The sequence below is a fragment of the Choloepus didactylus genome, chromosome 2, assembly GCF_015220235.1.
Source record: "Choloepus didactylus isolate mChoDid1 chromosome 2, mChoDid1.pri, whole genome shotgun sequence".
NCBI lineage: Eukaryota > Metazoa > Chordata > Mammalia > Pilosa > Megalonychidae > Choloepus > Choloepus didactylus.
The window spans coordinates 101,266,604-101,283,457 of record NC_051308.1 but is presented as its reverse complement, the minus strand read 5'-3'; the positions used below and the strand labels follow the sequence as shown (position 1 = coordinate 101,283,457).

Sequence of the window (16,854 nt, the reverse complement as noted above, 5' to 3'; positions counted from 1 at the left end):
AATGTTATTTTAAAAAGTGTTAACAAAGCCTGGAGAGAAGGAGACTAGAGAAATCACTTATGACCATTGTATTAAAGGATGAATAAGAGCATTGTCATGTGGAGAAGTGGGAAAAGAACACTCAGGACACATATAAAGGCACAAAAACTTAAAGGCAAAACTAATAGCAATTGGCCTGAATTGATGGTCTGGGGGCTTTGGTAGAAAGGCAAGATGCCTCCCTCCAATTCAAGGTGACTGTAAGATAGTGCTAAAAAGGCTTGACAGAAGAACCACCCTTCTTCCCTATATAGTCAATTGATTCTATGACTTCTGTTTCTTTGCTAGGCAATCCTTGCTAACCGCATTTTTAAAAGGGCCTGGGCTAGGAAGGTTATTTTATGCAGACAGCACAATTTGCCTTGGCCCTGGCAAAATACTATCAGCCTTAACATGAACTGGCTGCTAAAAATGATATTAATAATTTCTAATCTTGTTGAGTACCCAGTGTCAGGACTGTGTTAAATGCTTTATGTGTATTATCTCATCTAATCCCCATAATAATCCTATGAAGAAAGCAGGATTGTGCCAGGCACAGAATAGGGCTTGGGCTTTGGCCATCTGGAACCAGGCCACCTGGGTTCACATGCTAACTCTGCTGCTTATTAACTGTGTGACCTTGGAAAATTGCTCAATCCATTTCTGTGCCTCAGTTTCCTCATCTATAAAAAGGGGATAACAATGGTACCTACCTTTTGTTTACCTGTTCATCTTAGGAGGGGGCATCCCAAGAGCAAAGCTGGGCTGTAGGTTGTCCTTGGTGTGCAGAAGCCGAGGACGACTTTAAAACTCTGCTCTGTATCCAACTGGCACATCCCATTCTTCACTGTGAATGAATCCAAGAAATTCAACAGGTACAAGCAATCACTGCAAAGCTGTTTGTTGTGATTGGAAAACACTCAAAGAAATGGAGTGCTTCACAGATGATTTAATATTTTAAAAGTGGCACATGTGAATGAGTAGGCTCAGAGTATATGAACGAGTTTACATTCCACATCAAGGTTTTACTTAAAGTTTACATTTTGTTTAAATGAGAAGTAAGATCAATGTAATATGGCTTAAACCTTTCTCAGAAATTTATGGGTTCTTTTAATAAACCTCATAAAAGACACTTTTAAATATATGCAGCATTCTTAATGCAATGGCTCCATTCTTGAAATACATATTATTTAGGTTGCTTCTAAATGCTATAAAAGTATCACAAAGGCTGTAAAAATATTGTTAATGGGAAGAAATCTTTTAGAGGGATAAATATTTTCCTGGAAAAGGAAAATGTTGTGAACCTTTTAGGCAGAGGAATGACCTGGTTTTGAAAAATAACAATTTGCCTTTTTTATGTCCTTTCTGTGGTTCTACTTCAGCCAATTATTAGATTAAAGCAAGCTGTTGCTATGTGCCCTAGAAACTCAGACAGATTTGATGTTGCACCCTAAGTTTGTGAGGACAAGTTCCATTCAGAGCTTTAATGAGGTCAAGGGAACAAAGAAGAAGGCTGGTTGAGTCTTTTGCATTATTTTAGGATTGACTCTTAGAATTATGAATCTTGTATCATGCCATGGAAAGAACACAGCATTTAAAGTTAAAAGCCTTTGGTTTGAGACCTGGCTCTGCCATTTACTAGCTTTGTGACCTTGAGATAATCACTTAAATGCTCTGAGGCTCAGTTGCTTGGATCTGGACAATGGGGTTAAGACTACCTTCTCTAAGCAGTTTGCAAGGATACTGTGGGGTCAAATGAGATAATGCATGAGAAAATGCTTTGTGAGCCAGAAATGCATCAAGTGCATATGGAATTTATTTACTTGACAAACATTTGTAGAATGCTTATTATGTGCAGACACAGAACATTAGTGAGCCAGAGTGAATTAGCAGAGGTCATTCAGGTCAGCCCAGCTGCCTCTGCCTCCCTGTGTTTTGGCTGAACCATGTCTAAATCGTTTTGCACAGATGACAGTATATTCCATTATTAAAGAGAAATATTTACATCCTACTTTGGTGACCTGTTTCACTCTCCACAGATTGCCGTTTTCAGAAAAATTTCCATTAAGTAAAACTTAAGACATGCATAGCTGTGAATAAGGGAGAAACATGTCACATGACAGCTGGAAAATACATGAGTCCAATCTCTTTATAGGACAAGGATTCAAAGATCCAGAGAGGGTAGCTGGCATGCCCTGCCCATTTCAGTTTTTTTAATCAGAGAATTTGTGAGTTTACAAAACAATCATGCATATAGTACAGGTTTCTCATACACTAACTCACTACCAAAACCTTGCAGTAGTGTGAAATATTTGTTGCTATTAATGATAGCTCTTTTAAAAAAAATAATGGGGTGGGAGCAAGATGGTGGCATAGGGAGGGGTGGAATTTAGTTAGTCCCCTAGAGCAACTAGTAAACAGCCAGGAACAACTAGAAAATAGTCTGGAACAACTGATGGCAAGACATCTATGACCAGACATCGTACACCAGTCAAGAATAGGTGGAATGACAGAGATTGCATCATAGAACTGTAAGTAAAGCCCCCCAAACTGTGAAGCTGGTGCCCCTCCCTACCAGCATGGCAGGCTGAATTGCAAAACTTTGCTGTGGGAAAAAGAAGCAGTCCCTGCTGGGAGCAAGGGAATGTAGCTCAACCAAGCTCCAATTGTAGTTTTTATTAACAAATTTGAACTAATGAATACAGGCTACAAGCATAGATAAACCTGGAGCAAGCAGGAAAGGAAACTGGAGGTTTATCCTAGCAGAGAGGAGGCAGGACTGAAGGAAAAAATAAATAAATAAAAACAGAGGCTTTTGGAGTCCACTGAGATCAGAATGTTGGAAAAGGGCTGTGCTCCAACAAGAGGGACATAAAGAACCAGGTACTAATTCTGGTTCTTTCCTGGTGAACAGGAGAACTGGGAACAGGCTCTGAAAAGGAGACTTCTTGCTTTTATCCCTTTTTTTTCCCCTCTCATTCTAAGTAGCTCATTAGAGAAAGCCTCAGGCATTTTTAATTGCCATCCCTGACCCAGGCAAGGGTGGAGTTAAGATAGTCATAGAGTCAAAGCAAAAACTCAAGTGTAAGGCACAATTCCCTAAAGGGTTTATCTTCCCTAAGACAAGGGTGGGGCAGGGTCCAGTTCATGTTGCAGCCTTCCCTCAGAGAACTCAGACTTCAGGGCCTGGGTGGTGGTGGTGGGGAGAACAGAAACAGCTTAAGCTTGGCTTCTGACATGCTTGGTCCCTGGCCAGAGAGGGTCCACTGAGAATTATATACACTGCACCTTTTTACACTCTGGGGCACTGTGGGCTGACAAGCACCACCTGCTGAACAGGATAAGAAAAGCACAGAGTCTAGAGGCCTCAAAGGAAAATGTGACAATCTTCTTGGTCTCACCCTCAGCAAAACCTGATACTGAATACAGTCTCCTCCTGGACCTGGGCCCATCTGGTCTGGGAAAATGTGACTGGGGTAGTCAAGGAAACCAGATACCTAGATAACAGAAAAGTACATATCACACTAGGAAAAATGAAGATATAGCCCTGTCAAAGAAACCAATTTACATGTCAAACTGAGATACAGGAATTGAAACAACTAATTGTTAATCAAACAAGTATCCTAAATACAAAAATCAAATCAATGAGTTGAGGGAAGATATGGCAAAAGAGATGAAGGATATAAAGAAGTCATTGGGCAAACAAGGAAGAACTTGAAAGTTTGAAAAAACAATTGGCAGAACTTATTGGAATGAAAGGCACAATAGAAGAGATGAAAAACACAATGGAGACATACATCAGGACATTTGAGAGGCAGAAGAAAGGATTCATGGACTGGAGGACAAGACATCTGAAATCCTACACACAAAAGAACAGATAGGGAAAAAAGAGGAAAAATATGAGCAGGGTCTCAGGGAATTGAATGACAGCATTAAGCACAAAAATATATGTGTCACAGTGTCCCAGAAGGAGAAGAGAAGGGAAAAGGAGCAGAAAGAATAATGGAAGAAATAATCACTGAAAATTTCCTATCTGTTTTGAAAGACATAAAATTGCAGATCCAAGAAACACAGGTTACCCCAGAATAGATCCAAGTAGACTGACTCCAAGACACTTAATAATCAGATTATCAAATGTCAAAGACAAAGAGAGAATTCTGAAAGCAACAAGAGAAAAGTGATCCTCCACAAAGGAAGCTCAAGACTATGTGTGGATTCTCAGAAGAAACCATGGAGGCAGGAGAGCAATGGTTATATATATATATATATATATATATATATATATATATATATATATATAATATGATACTGAAAGAGAAAAACTGCCAACCAAGAATTTTATATCTGGCAAAACTGTCCTTCAAAAATGAGGGAGAGTTTAAAATATTTTCAGACAAACAGACACTGAGAGACTTTGTGAACAAGATACCTGGTCCACGTGAAAAACTAAAGGGAGTACTACAGGCAGATAGGAAAAGACAGGGAGAGAGGTTTGGAGAAGAGTGTAGAAATGAAGACTATCAGTAAGGGTAAAAAGAGGGAGAGAAGGAAAAAATAAAAATGAAGTAAGATATGACATATAAAACCCAAAAGACAAACTGGTAGACAGTAGATATTACATTGAGTTAAATTAGCCAGAAACAAAAGAATGGATACTGTATAGCTCACTAATATGGATTAACAATGATAAGTGAAATTTGAAAGTTGAGAACATGGGTTATCAGGAGATAGAAAGAGATTAGATATTGGGCATTTGATGCTGAAGGAGTACAGAAGGTTCAGCAGGATTGATTGTATAGATTGAGAAATGGATATCACAGTACTGTGTGATGGTAGCACAATATTGTAAGTACTCTGAACAAAGATGAGTGTGAGTATGGTTGAAAGAGGAAGGCTAGGTGCATGTATGACACCAGAAAGAAAGATAGAAGATAAAGACTGGGATTGCATAACTTAGTGAAACTTAGAGTGGTCAGTGATGGGGATTGAATGTACAAATATAAGTATGTTTTTAAATGGGGGAGAGCAAATGAATGTCAACATTGCAAGGTGTTGAAAATTGGATGGTGCTCTAGTTTGCTAATGCTGCCAGAATGCAAAACACCAGAAATGGATTGGCTTTTATAAAAGGGGGTTTATTTGGTTACATTGTTACAGTCTTAAGGCCATAAAGTGTCCAAGGTAACACATCAACAATTGGGTACCTTCACTGGAAGATGGCCAATGGCATCTGGAAAACCTCTGCTAGCTGGGAAGGCATGTCAGCATCTGCCCCAAGTTCTGGTTTCAAAATGGCTTTCTCACAGGATGTTCCTCTCTAGGCTCAGCTCCTCAAAAATGTCACTCTTATTTGCTCTTGGGGCATTTGTCCTCTCTTAACTTCTCCAGAGCAAAAGTCTGCTTTCAAAATCCATCTCCAAAACATCTGTAAGCTGAAGCTCCTCTCTCACTTCCAGTGCATTCTTCAAAGTGTCCCTTTTGGCTGTAGCTCCTCTTCAAAATATCATTCTCAGCTGCACTGCATTCCTTCTGTTCATCAGCTCATTTATATGGTGCCAATGATTTAATTTAGACCCATGCTGAATGGGTGGGATAACACTTCCATGGAAATTATCCAGTCAGAGTCATTATCCACAGTTGGATGGGCCACATCTCCATGGAAAAACTCAAAGAATTACAATCTAATCAACACTGATAAATCTGCCCACACAGAATTACATCAAAGATAGTGGCATTTTGGGGGACATAATACATTCAAACCAGCACAGATGGTATAGGGGAAAAAATACAAGCAATGCAAGCTAATCTATAGTTAATGATAATATTGGAAGATGTTTGCATTAAGTGTAACAAAGGTAATATACCAAAGCTAAATGTCTGTAAGGGGGGGATATAAGGGAGGCATATGGGATTCTTGGTGGTAGTGATGTTGTCTGACCTTTTCATTGTATTTTATTTTTATTTTTCTTCTATCTTTTGTGTTTTTATTCTTCATTTTATTCTCTTTTTCCTGTTTCATTGGGGAAGAAATGGAAATATCCTCATATAGATTGTGGTGGTAAATGCATAATTATGTGATTATCCTGTGAATCATTGATTGTTTACTTAGGGTAGATTCTATGGTGTTTGAATAAAATTGTTAAAAAAATAAACAGAGGGATACAAATGGTGGAGAAAATGTCAAGAGAGGGATGTATCTATTCCCCATTGGGAGGGAAGTAGAATGGCACAACCCAGCTGGAGGGAAGTGTGGTAGTTTCACAGGAAGATAACTATGGGGTTGCCATATGGTCCTGCAACCCCTTTTTTGGGTATATACTTGGAAGAACTAAGAGCAGGAACATGAGTGGACATTGCACACTGGTGTTTAAGGCAGCCATATTCACAATTTGCAATGGATGGAGGGGGCCTAAGAGTACATCTACTGATAAATGGATTGGTGAACTGTGGTATATACATACAATGGAATACTGAGAGGAAGAAAGAAGAAATTAAGTCGTGAGGTATGCACCCAGGTGAATCGACCTCAAGGACAGTATGCTGAGTGAAATAAACCAGAATCAAAAAGACAAACTTTATAATGCCTCACTGATATGGACTAACTATAATGTGCAAACTCTGAGAATTGAATCTGAGAACATAGGCTATCAGGGGAAGGCTTATGGTAAAGGTTCCTAGATTGTAAACTCTTACAGCAATCACATCTATTCAAGAGTTGTAAAGGTTCTCTCTAAATTCTAAAATGATGAGCAATTTGTGTATAACCTGGTCAGTCCCTATAACTTCAGGTATCAAAGCCAGAGTTCAGCAGCTATGAATGTCAGCATTACTTCATACAGCAAATGTTAAAAAAAAAAAAGCTGACAAAGAGATCAGACTGCAATTAGAGATATGAATGAAATGGACTTGATTAGAACTAAGGTAATCCAGACTAAAGGGAAAAGGATGATATTGACTGTGTTTTAAAACCTCAACTTCTGTGTTAGACCAAAGGAAGAGATGCTTATTTGGTGCAAAATCTATACTTTCTGTAGCACACTATATAATTTAACTTGCATGGTCAGTTTATTCAAACACCCTGATTACATGGAACCTTGAATAGCAAGTGAGATCTGGTTGGTTTGTACAGGGTAGCATGAAACTCCAGTACATCCCAGAGTATTTTTGGCAGAGAATAAAAAGCATTTGCAAAGTCCCCTTGAGAGTCTGGGGAAAAATGTGGAAATATTAAACTTCCCCACCTGGGTAATTCATGACATTTTCACAAGCATTGGGTAATATAATTGTAGTAGGCCATGTCCTCAATCTTGGGGCTTGCCCTTATGAAGCTTTTTACTTCAAAGGAGAAGCTAAGTTTACTTATAATGGTGCTGAAAAGTAACCTCCAGAGAACCTCTTTTGTTGCTCAGACATGGGCTGTCTCTCTCTAAACCCACCTGGCAGGTAAACTCACTGTCCTCCCCCTACATGGGATATGACTCCCAGGGGTATGAATCTCCCTGGCAATGTGGGACATGACTCCTGGTAATGAGCCTGGACACAGCATCATGGGATTGAGAATGCCCTCCTGACCAAAAGGGGGAAGAGAAATTAAATAAAATAAAGTTTCAGTGGCTGAGACTGAAAGGTTATTCTTATGCATTATATAGATATCCCTTTTTAGTTTTTAGTGTACTAGAATAGCGAGAAGGAAATACCAAAATTGTTGAACTGTAGTCCAGTATCCTTGATTCTTGAAAATTATCATATAACTATATAGCTTGTATGGTGTGACTGTGTGATTGTGAAAACCTTGTGACTCACACTCCCTTTATCCAGTGTATGGACAAATGAGCAGAAAAAAGGGGGACAAAAAGAAAATGCATAATAGGGCAAAAGGGAGCATGAGATGTTTTGGGTGTTCTTTTAAACTTTTATTTTAATTTTTATTCTTATTATTTTTTGGAGTAATGAAAATGTTCAAAAATTGATTGTGGTGAATGAATGCACAACTATGTGATGATACTCTGAACAATTGATTGTACACTTTGGATGATTGTATGGTATGTGAATATATCTCAATAAAATTGCATTAAAAATAATTGGACTTTTTGATGAAAATTTAGACTAGTTTAATGATGAAAAATCATTAAAACAGTTCTCTTTATTGTCTATTATTTACATTAGGTTTGTTTTTCCATATACCACTCTATTATTACCATCTTGTATTAGTATCATACATTTGTTATAACCTATGAAAGAACATTCTAATACTTGTACTATTAATTATGGCCCAACATCTACAATAGGTTCACTGTGTTGTACAGTCCTATATTTTATCTTTTAATTTTTATTCTAGTAATACATACATCCTAAAGTTCCCTCTTTTAATCACATTCACCTATATAGTTAGTGCTGTTGATTATACTCACAATAATGTGCTACCGTCACTACCATCCATTTTCCAAACCTTTACCATCAGCATAAAGAGATATTCTGTACAAGTTAAGCATTGATTCCCTGTTCCCTAATCCCAATCTATATTGGGAATATATTCTAAATTCTAACTCTATGAGCTTGCTTATTATAATTAGTTCATAAAAGTGAGACAATGCAATATTTTTCCTTTTTGTTTCTGGCTTATTTAATTCAACATAATATCCTCAAGCTTCATTTGTGTTGTCACATGTTTCAGTATGCACCTTACAGCTGAATAATATTTCATCATTTGTTTATGCAACATTTTGTTTATCCATTCATCAGTTGATGGACATGTAGGTTGCTTTCATCTTTTAGAAATTGTGAACAATGCCTCTATGAACATCAGTATGCAAATGTCTGGCTGAGTCCCTGCTTTCAGTTCTTCTGGGTATGTACCTAGTAGCAGGATTGCCAAATCATATGGCAATTCTATACTTAGATTCCTGAGGAATTGCCAAACTGTCTTCCACAAAGGCTGCACCATTTTACATTTCCATCAGCAATGAAAGAGCGTTCTGATTTCTCCACATAATCTCCAAAACTTATAGTTTTCTGGCCATTCAAGTAGGTGTAAAATGAAATTTTGTGGTTTTGATTTCCATTTCTGTAATAGTGAAGTTGAGCATTTTTTCATGTGCTTTTAGTCATTTGTATTTTTCTCTTTCAGAAATGTCTATTCAGGTATTTTGCCCATTTTTAAATTGGGTTGTAGGATTTTTTTTCTTTTTTCTTTTTTCTTTTTTTTGTATATTCTGTATAATAAACCCTTTTCAGAGATGTGGTTTCCAAATATTTTCTCCCATTGGGTAGGTTGTCTTTTCACTTTCTTGAAAAAGTCCTTGGATGCACATAAGTTTTTAATTTTGAGGAGGTACTTGTATCTTTTTTTTTTTCTTTTATTGCTTGTGCTTTGGGTGTAAAGTTTAAGAAAACATTGCCTACCACAAGATCTTGAAGATGCTTCCCTACTCCTGGTTCTTATATTTAGGTCTTGCACCCATTTTGAGTTAATTTTTGTATAAGGCATGAGATAGGGGTCCTCTTTCATTCTTTTGCATATGGATATCCAGTTCTCCCAGCACCAATTGTTGAAGAGACTATTCTGTCCCAGTCAAGTGGGATTGCAGCCTTGTCTAATATCAATTGGCCATAGATGTGAGGTCTATTTCTGAACTCTCAATTTGGTTCAATTGGTAATATATCTATTTTTATGCCAGTATCATGATATTTTGACCATTGCAGCTTTGTAATATACTTTAAAGTCAAGAAGTGTGAGTCCTCCAACTTCATTCTTTTTCAAAATGCTTTTGGCTATTTGAGGCCAATTACCCTTCCAAATAAATTTGATAGTTGGCTTTTCCATTTCTGCAAAGTAGGCTATTGGAGTTTTGATTGTGATTGCATTGAATCTGTGTATCAATTTGGGTGGAATTGACATCTTAATAATATTTAGTCTTCCAATCCATGGACACAGAATGTCTTTCCACTTATTTAGATCTTCTTTGATTTCTTTTAGCAATGTTTTATAGTTTTCTGTGTACAAATCCTTACCTCCTTGGTTAAATTTATTCCTAGATATTTAATTCTTTTAATTGCTATTGGAAATGGAATTTTTTTCTTGATTTCTTCCTTGGGTTGCACATTGCTAGTGTATGGAAATACTGTTGTTTTTTACATGTTGATCTTGTATATGCCACTTTCCTGTACTTGTTTATTAGCTTAGTAGCTTTGTTGTAGATTTTTCAGGGCTTTCAAGTTATAGGATCATGTCATCTGCGTACAGGGAAAGTTTTTATATTTTTCCTTTCCAATTGTATGTTTTTTGTTTCTTTTTCTTGCCAATCTGCTCTAGTCTGAACTTCTCGCAAATGTTACATAAGAGTGGTGACAGTGGGAATCCGTGTCTTGTTCCAGATTTCAGAGGGAAAACTTCCAGTCTTTCACTATTGAGTACAAGTTAGCTGTGGGTTTTTCATATATGACCTTAATCATGTTGGGTAGATTTCCTTTTATTTGTATGATTTGGAATTGTTTTTTTATCAAGAAAGGAGGCTGGATTTTGTCAAATGGTTTTCTGCATCAGCGGAGATGATCATGTGGGCTCTCCCTTTTGATTTGTTAATGTGCTGTATTACATTAATTGATTTTCTTGGGTTGAACCACCCTTGCATACCTGGAATAAAACCCACTTGATCATGATGTATAATTCTTTTAATGTCCTGTTGGATTCAACTTGCAAGTATTGTGTGAAGGTTTTTGCATCTATGTGCATAAGAGAATTTGATTTGCAATTTTCTTTTCTTGAATTATCTTTATCTGGTGTTGTTATTAGGGTGATGTTGACTTTATAGAATGAGTTAGGTAGTGTTTCCTCCTCCTCAATGTTTTGAAAGAGTTTGAGCATGATTGGTATTAAGTCTTCTTTAAATGATTGGTAGAATTTACCTGTGAAGCTGTATGGTACTGGGCTTTTCTTTTTAAGGAAGTTTTTGATGACTGATTCAATCTTTTTACTTGAAATTATTCTGTTGATGTCTTCTATTCCTTCTAGAGTCAGTGCAGCTGTTCATGTGTTTCTAGGAATTTGTCCATTTCATCTAAGTTGTCTAATTTGTTGTCATACAGTTGTTCAGAATATCCTCTTAGGCCTTTATTTCTATGGGGTCAGTAATGAGGTCCCCCTTCTCATTTCTGATTTTTATTTGTATATTCTCTTTTTTTCCTTTGTCATTCTAGCTAAGGGTTTGTCAATTTTATTGATCTTCTCAAAGGACCAACTTTTGTTAATTTTTTTTTATTCTCAATTTCATTTATTTATGCTCTAATCTTTGTTATTTCTTGCTTTGGGGTTAGTTTTTTTTTTTCTGGTTCCTTCAGGTGTGCAGTTAGGTCTGATTTTAGCTCTTTCTTCTCTTAGTTTAGGTGTGTAAGGCTATAAATTTCCCTCTAGCACTGTTTTTGCTGCATCCCATAAGTTTTAATATGTTGTGTTCTCATTTTCATTTGTCTTGAGATATTTACTAATTTCTTCTTTGGCCCACTGATTGCTTAAGAGTGCATTGTCTAACCTCCATATATTTGATTTTCTGCTTCATTGCATTATGGTTAAAGAAAGTGCTTTGTATAATTTCAATCTTTTGAAATTTTTTGAGACTTGTTTTGTAGACCAGTATATAGTCTATCCTGGAGAATGATCTACAAGCACTTGGGAAGAATGTAGATCCTGCTGCTTGGGGTGCAATGTTCTGCTTATGTTTGTTAGGTCAAGTTCATTTTTCATATTATTCAAGTTCTCTATTTCTTTATTGATTCTCTGTCTAGATGTTCTATCTACTGATGAGAATGGTGTATTAAAGTCTCCAACTATTATTGTAGAGATGTCTATTTATCCCTTCCATTTTGTCAGTGTTATCCTCATGTAATTTGAGGCACCCTAGTTAGATGTATAAATTTTATGATTGTTATTTATTCTCGATGTATTGCCCCTTTTATTAATATATAATATCCTTCTTTGTCTCATAAAATTTCTGTATTTAAAGTCTATTTTTTCAAACATTACTATAACTATCCCATCTTTTTTTGCTTACTGTTTGTGTGAAATATCTGTTTTTAGCCTTTCACTTTCAACCTATCTGTATCCTTGGGTCTGAAGTGAGTCTCCCATAGACAGCATATAGATGGATCATATTTTTTTTTAATCCATTTTGCCAATCTGTGTCTTTTTATATGTCATATCTTTTTTATTGAAGAGTTTAATCCACTAACTTTCCATATTATTACTGTAAAGGCAGTACTTACTTCAACCAATTTATCCTTTGGTTTTTATATGTCTTATCTTTTGTTTTTGTCTCTTTTTTATCCTTTCAGTTACCCTTACTGATAATCTTCATCTCTACACTCTCCTCCAAGCTCTCTCTCTTGTCTTTTCTTTTCAGCCTTTAGAATTCCCTTTAGTATTTCTTGTAGGGCAGGACTCTTGTTAAGTCACTCTCTTAACTTCTGTTTATCTGTGGTTATCTAAACTCTCCCTCATTTTTGAAGGACAGTTTTGCCAGACAAAAATCTTGGTTGGCAGTTTTTCTCTTTCATTACCTTAACTTTATTATACCACTGCCCTTCTTGCCTCCATAGTTTCTGATGAGAAATTGGCACATTGTCTTACTGGAGTTCCCTTGTATGTGATGAATCATTTTTCTGATGCTGATTTTAGGATTCTCTCTTTATCTTTGGCACTTGACATTCAGATTAAGAGGTGTCTCAGAGTGAGTCTATTAGGTTTTATTCTGTGTGGTGTACATTGCACTTCTTGGATTTGCATATTCATGCCTTTTATAAGGTTTAGGAAATTTATGGTCATTATTTCCTCAAATATTCTTTCTGGCCCTTTACCTTCTCTTCTTCTTCTGGGACACCCATTATGTGTATAGTTGTGTGCGTCATGTTGTCAATCATTCCCTGAGATCCTGTTCAATATTTTCCCTTCTTTTCTCCATCTGTTCTTTTGTCTATTTGAATTCAGGTTGTTTTGTCTTCTAGCTTGCTGATCCTTTCTTCTGCCTCTTCAAACCTGCTGTTGTATGTCTCCAGCAGATTTTTAATTTCATCTATTGTGCCTTTCATTCTCATAAGATCTTTTATTTTTCTTTTTATGCTTTAAAATTCTTCTTTATACTTACCCAGTGTCTTCTTAATATGCTTTGTCTCTTTAGCCATCTCCTTGAATTGATTTAGGAGATTTATTTGAACATCCTTGATTAGGTGTTCCAAATTTTTACTTTTAAATTTGTTTATTTGGCTTGGCCATATCTTCTTATTCCTTAGTATGTTTTGAAATTTTTTTGCTGGTGCCTGGGCATCTGATTATCTTGACGAGATTATTCTGAGTGTCAGTTACCCTTTCTTGTCTAAGATTTTGTTGTTGATTGGGTTCATTCTATAGCTCTTCTTTGACACTTGGTTCATCAGTATTTCCCAGCCAAAACAGGGCCAGGGTCCCACACAGGGGTGCAGATTATTTCCAATGGACCCCAAGGAGATGGTCAGGAAATCAGCTTCCCAGGACTGCACTTTTCCAGGCTTCTGAGCAGATGGTGCCCTTTGGCAACCTATTCCCCACAGCTCCATAAAGTTAAGTTGTTTTAAGAAACCCTCTGTCTTCTCCGCTTCTGAAGCAGGTGGAAATAATGGCACTTCAGGTGCTGTGAGTGCCTCTCTGCAGAGGACCAATGCTGTGGGACCCAGAAGTACAATTACACAAGCCAGCAGTTGGATCAGAACTGTGCCCCATCCCCCTCTGTTCCTGGGGTGAGGACTTCCCTCTCTAGTGTATTTTAAGTCTCTTTTATTATGCCTTTCTTTCTCATAATTTCTGTTATGTTTCTCTTTCTACTTTTAAATTCTTCTTTATGCTCACACAGTATCTTCATAATATCCTTTATTTCTTTAGCCACACTTTCCTTCATCTCCTTGATTTAATTTAGGAGATTTGTTTGAATATCTTTGATTAGTTGTTCCAAATATAGTGTCTCCTCCAAAGTTTTAATTTGTTCCCTTGGGCCATATCTTCCTGTTTCTTAGTATGGCTTGTAATTTTTTGCTGATGTCTGGTAATCTGATTATTTTGATGAGTTTACACTGAAGGTCAGTTTCTCTCTCTTGCCTAGGGTTTTATTATTGATTAGCTTTGTGTCAAGACTCTCCTCTGACACTTGGTTCAGCTTATTCTAGACCTTTAGACTAGCCTGTGTTTAACTGATTGGATTTTTTCAGCTCTTCTTCATCCAATTCTTCCCTGTAGATGCAGTACAATTTTTAAAATTGCACTATTTGTGCAAAAACAGTTTCACACCCCAGGAGAAAGCTTCCTATCATCTGTTCCTTCATTGGGAATCTTGACATGTTCTGTTTATTTTTATTTTGACTCTATAGTTTTGTTTTTTTTTTTTTTTTCACTCCTTTCATTGTCTCCATCTGCTTTTGCCTGGAAGGAAAATTCTGGGAGGAGGATCATCCCAGAGAGGACTTTCCAAGTCTGTATTTCCCAACCAAAGCAGGTCCAAGGACCCAGGAAGGGGGCATAAACTGGCTCCAAAGTGCTCTAGGGAGAGATTCAGGAAAGATGTGAAAAGCCTTTTCTGATGGCTCCCCAAGATGAACTTTCCTGGCCTGCCCAGCAGATGGCACTCTTCCACAAACTATTCCCTGCAGCCCAAAGGAGGCACTGTGGCTTTAAATATCTGCTGCCTCCACCCCGTTTGGAGTAGGGTCAAAACAATTGCTGCCACCTTCGTCCAGGGCAGGTTGAAACAGTAGCTCAGGGCTGGGACCCAGTGATCCGAATTGGTTAATCAAAACCTGTGATCAGTGCTCAGTCATGCCCCCCCCCCAATTGTTCTTGGGGAAGAGGATTTTTATATCCCTTTCTGACAGCAGCTAGCCTGTGACTGGATCCCAAGGTGGCCTGCAATGAGAGTGGGGGGGGGTGGACACCAGCAGCCACCATGCGGAGAGAGCTACTCACAGTTCTCTATGGTAGTTTATCAGCCTTTTCCTCCTGCTTGTCCCTGGATGCTGTACAGTGTTCTTCTGGCCTCTGAGTCTCAAAACAGTTATTTCAAACCATCCCTGCCAGTTTACTATCTGTTTTGGAAGGAGTGAGTCCTGGGCTCCCTACTCTGCAATCTTCTCTGGAAGTTCCCAAATTTAGTTTTTATCTGCTCTTGAGGGAATTACAAGCTGCAACACTCTATAAAAACATCAGTAAATTGAGAATAGTAATGCTTCTCTTGCCTACCACACAAACTTATACTGTTTCACGTAACTCTACAAAAACCTCATACTTTAGTCTTCACTAAAGGAATAACTTGAACCAAGATCAACAACAAATGAAGAATTAAGGTAAAATTTTAAAGGATGTATAAGAAAGAAAAATCTAGCTCATATAAGCTTTTCTTACTTACCTTACATGATGGAAAAGTTTTAGTAATGGATGAATGGTGATAGTAACACAGCATTGTAAATGTAATTAATGCAACTAGATTGTGTGCTTGGAAGTGGTAAAAGTGGGAAATTTTGTATTGTATATATCGTATCACAGTTTTTAAAAACTAAGTGAAATTGAAGGTTGAATGTAGGAAGATGTTTACTACAGTGTTATCTATATCATGGCAAAGACATGGAAACAATGTTCAAAATTCAGGAATCATTAATTAAATGATGCTACCTGAAAGAAATATTGTGAGTATTTATTACTTTTTCTTGGGTAAAGCACATTTACAGAAGATTTATCAATCTAATAGACTACAGAATGTTAGGTACTGGATGGTCATCCAGTCATTCGGTTTAATTTTTTCAAGGGGTACACAGTTTTGTCTTCTTTTATCTTTGCAGCATAGCTTTCAGTAACAGATCTCAAAGCAATTGGCAACATCCAACAATAATCTCTGGGGCATGGTGAGAATAAGTGCATAAGATTAGCCCCATTTTAAAGATAGGGTAACAAAATCTATGATGGTTCATCACTTGACCACTGTGACATCCAAAGTGCCTGAGTAGGGAGAAAAGATTACTGATCTAACAGATTCCAATAGTGCTGATTCTGACAGGACTTTTATCGAACTGTAGCACAATAGCCGAGAGCATGGGCTTTAGAGCCAGGTTCCTTGAGTCTTGGATATCTAATTACTATCTGTGTGACTCTTTTCAAGTAGTTAATCTATGCCAGTATCCTTATCTATCAAATAAAGATAAAAGAACTCTTCTCAAACAGATCTTTCAGAAATCAAAATATTCTAATACATTGCAAATGTCTTAGTGTCACACTAACACATAGCATATGCTCAATAATTTAATTCATTATTATTATTCCTCATAGAAACATTTCTCTTCCATATCCCATATTATGCACACACACACACACACACACACACACACACACACACACTTTGATACATTTACCAGTAGTGCTTACTTTACAGTTCAATCAGGAACAGGTTTTCATCATATCCTCCTTAAAGATATGCTTTCTTCTCCCCCCACTTTAATTAGCATAGCTACAATTTCCTAACTAGTTATTCCATTAGGATATGGGATCTGACAACTTATGCAGGAGGGTAAAACTTCCTCTCTGTTATATGGGGCCTTAGTAACTTTCCTAAAGGAATTTTTTGCCTTTATTCCATGAGACATTTAACCTGGCTCTTTCTTTCTCTTTAGTCTCTCCTGTTAAATCCCTTCTTCACCATTTCCATTCTTTTTCTACCCTTGTCAAAAATATTTATTGGCTTAAGTCTTGTCACTGAAGACTGATTTCCAGATCACACCAATAATAATCATAGAGAAGTCTTTCTCTAGTTAAAACTCTTATCTATTTTTTGG

General features: G+C 37.0%; 1 long non-coding RNA gene across 1 annotated transcript in view; it reads right to left on the bottom strand.

Moving 5' to 3' along the window:
• Window positions 1-646: 646 nt before the first annotated feature.
• LOC119526415 overlaps window positions 647-16,854 on the bottom strand; it is a 37,259-nt gene continuing 21,051 nt past the window's right edge. Inside the window, exon 3 of the long non-coding RNA XR_005215179.1 lies at window positions 647-865. This is a non-coding gene — a long non-coding RNA (uncharacterized LOC119526415). The remainder of the gene's footprint in view (window positions 866-16,854) is intronic.